Source organism: Furipterus horrens, unplaced genomic scaffold, assembly GCF_987537825.1.
Source record: "Furipterus horrens unplaced genomic scaffold, mFurHor1.1.pri manual_scaffold_1, whole genome shotgun sequence".
Lineage (NCBI taxonomy): Eukaryota > Metazoa > Chordata > Mammalia > Chiroptera > Furipteridae > Furipterus > Furipterus horrens.
Window position 1 is genome coordinate 170,008,266 of NW_028327171.1, and position 12,523 is coordinate 170,020,788.

The window sequence follows — 12,523 nt, forward strand, 5'->3', positions numbered from 1 at the left end:
TACCTCAGCCTCCATGTCCTCATCTGTAGTGGGGATAAGAATACAGACCTGATATTTAGGGGAAGATGGCAGCAGAGTAGGGGCAGTGTTCTCTGCTTGCTCCTGTTATGGAGGGACTTCAGGAGCAAACACAGAAAGGAGTGACTGAAATACAACAAGGACGCCAGCCAGTTAAAGCACGCCGTTGTCCGGGGACAGCCAACTGACCTAGAGTCTGCACGATCCTTCCCCATGTGGGAAGGCCACCCTCCCCTCCACACCCCCACTCTTTATTAGGGATTTCTGTACCCAAGGGTAGGTAGGACGATGACCACGCCCAGCTTGAAGCAGCTAGAAGAGCAGGAGACCGTCGCCCACTGTCTTCTATAAGATTACAAAGGGTCTAAAGTCTGAGGAGGGGGGAATGTTACTTTTTTTATTATTGTTATAAAAAAATCAATTAATGAAGTAATTCTAAAATAGTGGTAACATAGGAAAGGGAGAAACCGGAGAGATTGAACTGGGGAAGGGAGGGATTGCTGGGGGTGGGGGGTGCTGGCCGGTGGGGGAGCAAAGGGGAAAAAATGGAACTATTGTGACAATATAATCTATGAAATGTAATTAAAAATATATATATATATATTATCAAAAAAAAAAGGAATACAGACCTCATGTGATTCTTGTGAGGATATGCACTTAGCCCAATGCATGGCGCACAGGAAATGCTCTCCAAATAGTAGTCCCCTTTGCTTCTCCTATTCTCCAGCAGTTCACAGAATTCTTGAAGGCAGAAATGTTCCTAATTTTCCCTGGTGTCCCCAGTGCTCCACACAGAATGGGTGTCTAATAAATATTTGTAAAACAAAGAAATGGATGTACTCAGATCACAGAGTCATTTATTGAACATGAATGAACAGATTAATTGCCTCTGTTTTCTAGAATGTCTCTATTTTCTCTTGTCTTTCTTCTCAAAAGATGATTAAGAGGACATGGTCTCTCAATTTCTTAGGAGAGAAAAATTAAACTAGTCAGAATTGCTCACTAATTTTCCAAGACTCATCCAGGCTTGGGCTGACCCAATGGGAGACATTACTGTGGCCCAAAGGGAGGCAGCAGCTGTTCCTCCAGACTGCCACTCCTGTGTCTATTCTGTGAAGCAGAGGCGATGACAGGCTGCTCGAGAGAGGGGTTGTCCTCTTGCTCTGAACGTGGCTGTGTGGACACTGGTGGCAGTAGCCACCAGGAATGGCCAGGACTAGATCATGTAAACCAACATTGCCAGGTACTCTGAAATTCTGAGGACAGTCCCAATGCTGAGATTTGGGCCTCCCTCTCTGCCTAAAGAGGCTCATGCTTGTTGTTCATGGGTCTTGACTTTGGCTCAGACTATGAGGTCCCACAATCTGTTTTCCAATGCATAAAGTAGTGCTGAATATGGATTAATTATCTTGATTTCATCATAAGAATCAGAAAGAAGTGAGGTGCTAGAGATCCATTCTCCAAGGTACTTAGAAGGCCACCCTGCCTGATTCCACCGTGCTCACCCCATAGCAGCTGCAAGGTTTGAATGGAGCTGCAGAAGCTTAGAGGTAGAGAGCACAGGAAGGGTTATCTGGGGTTATAATAATTATAAAACTCGTAAGTAAAATGTACTGAATACCCACTGAATGCAGACTTTTCCTGCATTATCTCATTTGAGCTTCCCAACTACCTCACGGGGGAGATTCAACCATTCTTCCGAAAGAACCAAGGAAACTGAGTCACAAAAAGACAATCACTTGTCGAAGACCTCCTAGCTGGTCAGAGTTTCAACCATTACTTTGTATTGGTTCTTATATTCTGTTACTCTACGCTTCCTTTTTATTTTATCTCAGGGCTTTTCAAACTTCAGTGTATACCAGAGTCACCTGGTATACCAGAGTCACCTGGAGGACTTATTAAGACAGATTTCTGGGCCCATCCCCAGAGGTTCTGATTCCATAGGCTCAGAGTAGGGCCCACAATTTTGCATTTGTTTTTAGTTCTCAAGAAAGGCCGATGGTGCTGGTCTGGTACACTCTGAGAAGCAAAGTTTAGGGCAAACTTAATCCTGCCAGAGCTTAACTATTACAGCTCAGGAGGTAGAATATCAAATCAAGAAGGTTAAGAATTTCCCCCCAAAAAACCAAAGTAATTTGTATGATGTCAGTCTTTGGCTCTATGGAGCAGAAACTATCTACAACCTTCTACTTACTAGAGTGATCACTACCCCATTTTTGTCTCAAGAATTTTATTAACATCACCTATAATTCTTACATAAGTTAAAAAACAGGAGAAGGGTTTAACACAGAGTTCAAATAACTCTGGAATCCCATTTTAGTTTCCTGTCTCCTTGTTGGGTTGGCTGGGGTGATTTCAGCATCCCTTTCACCCAGGGCCAGAATAGACCTGGAGATGTCACAGGTAGCCTGGAGATTATATTAGAAAAAGTAGTACTGGGAGTTCAGAGAACTAGAATTAGACTTGGCTCTGCCACCTCCAGCCATGTGTCCCTGGACAAATCTCTTTACCTTTCTGAGTTATACTGGATGGGCTATAAGTTCCCCTCTCACTCTGGCTTCCAACTTTCAATCTAAAGCTGTTGGTGGCCATTGGCTAGTCTTGGTGCTTGGGATCCAAAGAATAATATGTTGTGGGACCTACTGACAATACACGCTGAGCTGTCCCCAGTGTCTCTCATTCAACTCTGACATGCCATCTCTGAGATTTTAACACCTGCTTTCTCCTCTGAATACTGGAGTCCCTTCCCCTCCAGGTCTCAGCACTCCAGGCAGTCCTGTTACTGAGAGGCTCCAGCTCCTGGCCTCAGCTTCCTGGGTATCAAAATCTCCCCTGGGGGACTTGTGGATTCCTGGAAAATTGCAGAATGAGCCTTGTCTATAGTGAAAGTTGAGCTAGAACCCAGGGCCCTGTCTCCTCTTCTGCCTCCTTTCCATTACTTCCCATGATCTCCAAGGATCGCTATATATGTGTCATGCTTTATAGAGACTAGAACTGCCACTATGATGAAGTACATCATAGTGACAGTGACATTTTAGCTAATCTTTCTATAATCGTGACCCAGTTCTAATTAACTAGTCAAGAGCCAAATGGCTATATAAATGAAGTAGAGCTATCCCTGAAATTTCAGCATGATCTTGTCCTCACAATCTACACCTGTAGGACAATTCTATGGGTAAACTAGCCAATTACAAAGTTCTCTCAGTACATACAGAGCAAGCTTTCTATAGGTAACAATGCTCATCTAATCCTCAACTCTTCTCTCTACAGAGGCCAGCAAGGTCCTTTTTACTCTGACTAGAAAAGCTGCACGAACAATGACTTAAATGGAACTCTTTTTTATTTTGATTTGAGGGAGAAGAACCAGAAGAAAGATATTACATGTGACATCTAAGAACAAAACTGGGAGAGGGAGAAGAGTTACTGCAGAGTGTGGACAGGTGAAAGGAAATTTGAGTCCCAGGACAGGCCTGGAGAGTGGCACCCACGGTCCTTACAATAGCCAGGAGCTCCCGGCACCTGAAGGATCCCCCTCTTTGGATTACAGCCAGGTACACATCTGCCCACATCCAGTGAAATTCATAAAACCACAGCAGAGAGCAAGGTCTGTGTCTGGGACTAATGTTCACAAGCCCACACCCTCGGGCCATGTGTAGTAACTCATATGGACAGCCCTCAGGTCCCCTGAATCTGGTGTGCCTATTTGGAGTATTACTATTTCCTCTGCCCTTGTTGATTTCCTTTAATCTCAGCCCAGCTTTTCTACTTATAATCCTGCTGGCCATTTACTGTTTTGTGTCTGTACTGAGTTCTTAAAATCTGGACTCACTCAACTTCTCTGGAGTTAGAGTACTTATTATAAAGACCCTTGAAAGACAAGACCCAAATATCTGGCAGTTACCCCTCCCCCTTTCCTACCCATATCTATATCTCTATGTGGCACACAGATTCTCATTGCTGGCCTTTCACACTCCATTGCCACTCAAGTCCTTTCATGTCAGAGAGAGAGGAGAGATGGGCGGGGGTTAGAGGGGCAGAAAAAAGAAAAGAGAGAGATTAGTCAGAGATAAAGCCACCTATGCAGGAAACACTCAGTTTTACCCCTTCCCCCAGTTGATGGCTTCATCTTAAAAAGATTTAAATTTCAAATGATAAAATATGCATTTAAAATTCCCCAGCCTTCTGCCAGTCCACCTCTGACCCTACCTTCTGCTGCAACTTGAGTAAATTTGAACAAGTAAATAGGAGTGATATTCTTTAACATTTCATTTATAAGAAAAAGAAATATGCATTAATGGGGGGGGGGAAGTGCACAGGTAGGAGCTCCTTATTCACTTGGTATGAATAAGCATGAAGACAGTTACAACTCTGCATTTTAGCAACAGCATAAACCAAACCAGGCAGTAAGCAAGCAATTCCCCTTCTGTTCCAATGTGCCCCAATTAACACAAACTGAGGAAGGAATAAATTTAAGCAGGAACAGCTTATCAACATACAATTAGCACTCAATAATTTATCCCTGTAATGCCAGATCAAATAAAAACATTGTGTCATAAATCACTTACTCAAGTAAGCCACCAACCCTGTGCTGAAATGATCTTTTGGTTGATTTGCTTTCTCTTCACCTCCCTTATACCACAACAGTTTGTGTTTTGTTTTGTTTTTTCCCTTTCTCAGATCTAAGACAGTGAGGCAACTGCAGTGACATTTGCTACTCTCCAGAGTTCAAGGGGCTATTAACCACAAATAGAATTATAGTGAGGGCCAGCTCAGACCCACAGAGCATGCACCTATCTTCAGATAGGCCGGCCACCAAAAAACTGCACATTAATAGAGTCTTGGTCCTTCAACATTTCTAAGGAAGGGAATTCCTCATTCATTTTTTTCTAAAGCAGTTTTATATCTTTCCATCCTTACAGGTAAAAGAGTTTTCATAAATCTTCCATCTATAGCTTCTACTTTAACTTAAGTCAATTGATATTGGCTCTATGGAAATTAAAAACAGACTGTCATCATCCCTTTTCTAGTAAGGCCTATAAATCTAAAGGCAACCATTAAGTTTCTTGAATGCCTTCTCATTAGTTCTTTCACCACCAAATCTTAGTTCTTTAAATCTTTTGTGCTGTGCATCACCTCCTTGTAATCAGATGTGTTCTCCATTCTTCTCCTTCTAGTTCTGTTTCCCAAATTCCCATACAACTGTTTTGGCCAAAGAGAACCCTGGTGGAAAACTAGAAGGTGGGATAACCAAGGGTATTACATCATCTGTCCTGGGAAGTATAGTAGAGTCTCATTACCCATGAATTCCATATTTGCAAATTTGCCTACTTACACAGATTTTTTTTCTAATTCCAAAATTAATAAAGATAATCTGTGACTTAGGACAGAGTGACTTAGGATTTTTCAACTTTACAATGATACAAAAGTGACAAGAATTCAGTAGAAGCTATAGTTTGAAATCTGAGGTACTTCCCCATCCTTTGACTTTTTCGGATCTTCCATCTATCGTGTAATAAATTCTCTGTATTAAATGTCCTCTGTTTAAAATATTAAAATGGCTCCTATTTCCTGGCTGAATTCTGATTGATATACCTTCCCTTATTAATCATATTTCCCAACTTCTTCGTTTCTCTTTGTAGTAGGCAGAATTATGCCCCCCCCAAGATGTCCACATCCTAATCCCTAGGACTTTTTAATATGTTGCCTTACATAGAAAAAGGAACTTTGCATATGTGATTAAGTTAAGGGTTTTGGAATTAGATTATCCTGATCATTCAAGCGGAACCAATGTAACCATAGGGTCCTTACAAGTGAAAAAGAAATGCAGCTGAGTCAGAGATCTGCAGACAGAAGTAAAGATCAGAATGATGCAGTCATGCATGGGCCCATGAAATGTAGACGGCTTCTAGAAGATTTGGAAGAGGCAAGAAATGACTTCTTCCCTGGATCTCCAGAAGGAATACAACCCTGCCAACACCATGATTTTAGTTCAATGACATTGTGGACTTCCAACCTCTAGAACTATAAAATAATAACTTTGTGCTGTTTTAAGCTATATAATTTGTGGCAATTTGTTACACATTCTTTCTGAGGCTTCTATCTCTTTATCCTTTCAAACTGAGGGTCACAAAGTTGGTTCCAAAACTTACTTAAGTTCTGATATAGAGTGTCTCTATACCTGGAAGTATCTGAGGAACTTAGAGGAGGGAGCAATCACTGAGAACTGAGGGCATTCTATTTCTGGAAACCAGGGCCTAAGAAGGTCTTCACCTTAGCCTTCTCTAGATATTTCCTCCCATTCATTATAGAAAATTTCTAACACATACAAATGTAGAGAAAGTAATATCACAAACCCTATGTACTTATGATCCAGCTTCAACAAAAATCAATTTATGGCCAATTTTGACTCATGTGTATTCCCATAATTCTTCCTTCCATGGATTATTTTGAAGCAAATTCCAGGCATCATTTCTCTACAAATTCAATATGTATCTATTGTCAATGTAAGAAATGTCCAAAGCTATAATATTTTTTTATGAGTTTATTTGAGCTGGGAAGCAAAATTTCAATGGATTGAGAAAATGCTCCAGAGAATGATAGTTTTGCATCTTATTTTATACACTACAATCAAATGAGGAGGCATAAGAGGGGGACATGAAATCCATTCATAGATTAGGGAGGCAAGAGAAAACAAAAAGGTAGGAATCTCTAGTATTGGATGAAAAGTAAAATGAATAGACACATACGTCTTTTACATTTGTGGGTATAGGACATTTAACAGTTACAGTTAACATGATAATAATAACAATGAGGGAATTTGTGGTCTCTGCTGGGACTGAAAAAGAAAATTACCCAGACATTCCAAAGGTGTGTTTTCACAGATGCAAAAAGACAATAGACAGGCTCAGTTAAGGTAAAGATTGACTCTGTCAAGAAAGATACTGGCCTAGAACATGACTACCAACCATGACTTGCTTTTAGCTAGAAAGTTTTAATGTCAGACCATCCTATTTGGTTACTTTAGATCTCTGTGTTTGTAGGGCCCACCATGAGTTTGTCGGGTTTAGTATGTGGCCCCTTCTCCATCCACACTATAAAAGATAAAGATTCTTAAAACATGACCACAAAATTATTATTGACCAAAAAGAAAATCAGTAATTTCTTACACAATCAATTATGTAGTCAGTGTTGAAATTTCCCCAATTGTCTCATGATTTTGCTTGCATGAAGATATAAATAAGACTCTACAATGCAATTATGCAATATTTCTTCTTTCTTTTAATCTGTAGGGTCCCCTCTGCTACCACTTTGTTCTTACAGTTTGTGTACACATACAATTCATGTGTGTATTAAAACCTACAGTTTACTAAATTCATTTCATGGTGTTGTTTAACATTTTCCTCTATTCTCTTTAATTTGGTAGTTAGTTCTAGTGGATTTATTAGACTTGGGATCAATTTTTGGCAGAAATATCCTATAGGTGGTGTTGTGTATTTCAATATACTATCTGGTTTACTCTCTTTCTGTAATGTTAGCAGTCACTGATGATGTGATATTGTGATTTATAATAAGAAATATATATATTTGGTCTTTGTTCTCATTTTTGGCACAGAGCTCCGAAAACTCTTGGAATTTCCTAAGTGATGAGAGAAACAAAGGTGTTTTCTGTTATGTTAATGAGGTAACTTTTGGAAAGCTCAATGGATGGGGAAGGTTGCCAAGAGAACCAACCATGAGAGTAGAGGGTGGAAACTTTTAGTCTCACCTCCCACCCCTTCCCCACCTCCAGGGAGAGGAGAGGGGCTGAAGGCTGAATGAATCACCAATGGCCAATGACTTAATCAAGAATGCCTACATAATGAAGCCTCCATAAAATCACCAAAGGATATTGTTCAGACAGCTTCTTGGCTGCTGACCCCACTGGAGATGGTGAGGGAAGTGGCTCACTCAGACAGGGTATGGGAGCTTCTCACCCATTTCCCATACCTTGCCCTATGCATCTCTTCCATCTGACTGATCCTAAATTGTATCCTCTTATAATAAACCAGTGGTCTAGTAACTAAAATGTTTCTCCAGCAAATTAATAGAACCCAAGGAGAGGGTGGTGGAAGCCTAAGGGGCTGTTTTATAGGAATAAATGTTTAGCCTATGGAATCTGGTGCTATCTCTGGGTAGAGAGTGTAAGAATTAAATTGATTTGTAGAACACTCAGCTGTCTCAAGAATTGTTTTCTGGTATGTGGGTACTCCCCCCAACATACATGCATACTGGAATTGATTTCAGAAAGTTGGATGATCACTGCCTTAATTTACTAGGGATTACAAAATGGTGATATTCTAATTCTGTCTTTCCTTCTTTAATTACCTAGGATCCTTTTATGGTTTTTTAAAATTATATTTTATTGATTATGCTATCATAGTTGTATTAATTTTTCCCCCAATTCCCCCCTCAACCAACACCCTCCACTCCCTCAGGCAATTTCCATATCTTTGTTCATGTCCATGGGACATGAGTATAAGTTCTTTGGCTACTCTATTTCCTATACTGTACTTCACACCCCAATGGCTATTCTATAACTACTTATTTGTACTTCTTAATTTGCTCATCTCTTCACCTATTCCCCCCAAACACACCTCCTATCTGGCAACCATCAAAATGCTCTCGATATCCATGATTCTGTCTCTGTTATTCTTGTTTGCTTAGTTTGTTTTTTAGATTCAATTGTTGATAGAGATCAATTTATTGTCATTTTATTGTTCATAGTTTTAATCTTCTTTTTATTAAATAAGTCCCTTTAACGTTTCATATAATAATAGTTTGGTGATGAAGAACTCCTTTAGTTTTTCTTGTCTGGGAAGCTCTTTATCTGCCCTTAGATTCTAAACAATAACTTTGCTGGGTATGTCCCCACTTTTCATGACTTTGAATATTTTTTGCCAATGCCTTCTACCCTGTAAAGTTTCTTTTGAAAAATAGGCTGACAGTCTTATGGGAACTCCCCTGTAGGTAACTAACTGCTTTTCTCTTGCTGCTTTTAAGATTCTCTCTTTATCTTTAACCTTTGGCAATTTCATTATGATGTGTCTTGGAGTGGGTCTCTTTGCATCCATCTTATTTGAGACTCTCTGTTCTTCCTGGACTTGTATGTCTATTTCCTTCACCAGATTAGGGAAGTTTTCTTTCATTATTTTTTCAAATAGATTTCTAATTTCTTGTTCTTTCTCTTCTCCTTCTAGTACACCTATGATGCAAATGTTGGAATGCCTGAAATTATCCCAGAGGCTACTTACACTGTCCTCATTTTGGGGGGATCCTTTTTTCTTCTTTTTTTTTTTTGTATGTTTTATTGATTATGCTGTTATAGTTGTCCCAATTTCTTTTCCCTTTGCTCCCCTCCTCCTTCCAGCAGTCCCCCACCTTAGCCCATGTCAATGGGTCCTACATAAAGCTCTTCTCAACATCCCCCTGTCCATTCCCTACCCTCCTACCATGCTTCTTAATTCCTGCACCATTTCTCTCCCTCTCCCCCTTCCCCCTCCCAGCTGACCTCCCCTCACCTGCTTCCCATAAGTATGATTCTGTTCCCACTCTAGTTGTCTGCTTAGTTTTTGTTTGTTTCCATTCCCTAGTTTCTATTGTTGATAGTTGTGATATTGTTTTCATTTTAATGTTCATATTTTTTATCTTCTTTTTCTTAAATAAGTCCCTTTAACATTTCATATAATAATGGCCTAGTGATAATGAATTTCTTCAGCTTTACCTTATCTGGGAAGCATTTTATCTGTCCTTCCATTCTAAATGATAGCTTTGCTGGATAGAGTAATATTGGTTGTAGGTCCTTGCTTTTCATCACTTTGAGTATTTCCTACCAGTCCCTTCTTGCCTGCAAAGTTTCTTTTGAAAAATCAGCTGATAGTCTTATAGGTACTCCTTCATACGTAACTTTCCTCTTCTCTCTTGCTACTTTTAAGATTCTCTCTTTATCTTTAACCTTTGGCATTTTGATTATGATGTGTCTTGGTGTGGTCCTCCCTGGGTCTAGTTTGTTTGTGACTCTGTGCTTCCTGGACCCGTATGTCCATTTCCTTCCCAAATTAGGGAAGTTTTCCTTCATTATTTTTTCACATAATTTTTCAATTTCTTGTTCTCCCTCTTCACCTTCTAGCAACCCTATGATTCAGATGTTGGCATGCTTATAGCTGTCCTAGAGGTTTCTAAACCTTCCCTCATTTTTTAAAATTCTCATTTCCTCCTTCTGTACTGGTTGACTATTTGTTTCTTCCTTATGTTCCAATTTGTTGATTTGATCCCTGGCTTCCTTTCCTTCACCACTTTTTTCTTATGAATTTTCCTTCATTTCAGCCAGGATAGCTTTCATTCTTTCCCCATCCTGATTAATCTTTGCTGTCAAATCTATGAGCATCTTAATCACCAATGCCTTAAACTGTACATCTGTTAAGCTCTCTATCTCCTCAACCATTAGGCGCGCTATCTGCTCATTGCTTAGTTGTGTCACTGGGACCTTGACCTGCCCCTGCTTCTGCATCATACTACCCTGTCTACTCATCTTTCTGTGTTTGCTTCTGTGATTTGGGTAGGGCTATTGCACCTCTTACATTATAGGGGGCAGAGCCTTCGGTATTCATTAGTGCTGGCGACCATTTCACCGTGTTTTGGCGCTGTATGTGGGGAAGGGGTCTGAAAGGGAAAAGTGCTGGTTGCCATAGCTTTTCCAGGCACTTCTTCCCCTTCCTGTACTAAGCAAGCTGCCTTCTTTTCGAGACTGATAGCTTCTTCCTCCACCGCAGCCCCCACTTGCTTTCACAGTCAGAAGAAATGTGGCTCTATTTCCCAGGCTCTGGAACTGAAAGCTATGCATTCTGGTTTGGGACTGGGATTGTTTCTCGGGTATAAATGGTATGACTGTGTTTTTCATCATTGCTGTTGCTAGCTGCACCCAGCTGCCATGCTTCTGTGAGCTGCGCCACCTCTAGCCAAGCACCGCCCCCGCAGCTGCTGCTCCACTCCTCTTTCTCTCCACCCAAGCTCTGCCCCTCCTACCTTTCTGGTTGATTATTTCTTCTTTATTTCTTTGCTGAACTTTCCTGTAGCTTCAGTTTTTGGATTTTCTGGGTTTTTAAAGTTTTGAAGTGGTTGTAAATTTCTTGTTAGTTGTGAGGAGATGCAGCATGTGTACTTATGCCTCCATCTTGGCCAGAAGTCTCTTCTTGTTATTTTGATTGGTTGCTTTTTGCTTCTTTATGTTCCAAATCACTGATATGATTCTAGGCTTCATCCACTCTACTGTTGTTTCCTTCATTATTTCAATTAGTGCATTCTTCATTTCTGATTGGATCTTTTTTATGTTGTTGAGGTCCTCACTAAGTTCCTTGAGCATCCTTATAACTAGAGTTTTGAACTCTGCATCTGATAGATTGCTTATCTCATTTCATTTAGCTCTTTGTCTGGAGTTTTGATCTGTTCTTTCATTTGGCCATGTTTTTTTTTGTCTCCTCATTTTGGAAGCTCCCCTCTGTTTGTTTCTATGTATTAAATAGAGCTGCCTTGACTCCATGTCTTGGTAGTGTGGCCTAATGTAGTAGGTGTTCTATAAGGTTCAGTGGCACAGCCTCCCCTATCATCCAAGCAAGGTACTCAAGGTGTACCCTCAATGTGGGCTGGGTAAAACCTTCTCTTGTAGTTGAGTCTTGGTTGCTGTTGGCAGGTCAATGGGAGGGATTTATCCAGGCCAATCAGCTGCAAATTGGCTATGATCAGTCACCACCAAACTCTGCCCTCCATGGAAGATCAGCTGCACAGGGGCAGGGTGGTGGTGCTCCAATGTGATCTGTAGCTGTCCACTGGGTGCACAGTCCCTGGCATTTCCCAGGTTTTCCAGGCCAAGGTCAGCCACCAACTGTGTTCTGCCTGTGGCCTCCCAGCATGAGCTACAAAGCAATCTGCAGATGGCTGCTAATTGTGCTGGACTTGGAGGCTCCTCAGTGAAGTCAAGCTGTGAACTTAGGCTTGCTGCTGCTAGTGCTGGGCCTGGGGTCACTTAACAAGAGGTACAGTGACTGGGGGCTTGCTGAGGCCAGTTATTGCTTGTTTGAAAGGATTTAGGAAGATGTGAAACATGAGCCAAGACCAGCCATTCATATGGAAAAGCCACTGTTAGCCTGCATAGGCCTGTAAGTTGGGTGGGATGGAGTCTTGGGATCTCCATAGCTCAGCAAACATTGTGAGCCACGTTGATGGACACTCAGATATGGCACCCACCTGCTGACTCTGTGGCTCTCTGAGGGGAGGGTTCAGAAAAGGAACAATGGCTTCTAATGGCCATTCTATTGGGGAGAATGTTTTCCCTGAGCTCTCATCTTCAGTTGCTCCCCATATCCACTGGTGTCTTCAAAGCTGCTCCTGAGTGCTAGAGTTCAGAGGGAATGAGTCTAAGTCCATGTGTGGGTCATTTAAGAGGAACTACTTGGAAATCCAGCAGTTTCTT

The 12,523-nt window shown here is 41.0% G+C and overlaps 1 long non-coding RNA gene across 1 annotated transcript in view; it reads right to left on the reverse strand.

The window, feature by feature from the left end:
• The window catches only part of LOC150022263 (uncharacterized), a 138,588-nt gene that overhangs the window by 2,392 nt on the left and 123,673 nt on the right, over positions 1-12,523 (reverse strand). The window contains exon 2 of the long non-coding RNA XR_016509253.1: positions 648-822. This is a non-coding gene — a long non-coding RNA (uncharacterized LOC150022263). The remainder of the gene's footprint in view (positions 1-647; positions 823-12,523) is intronic.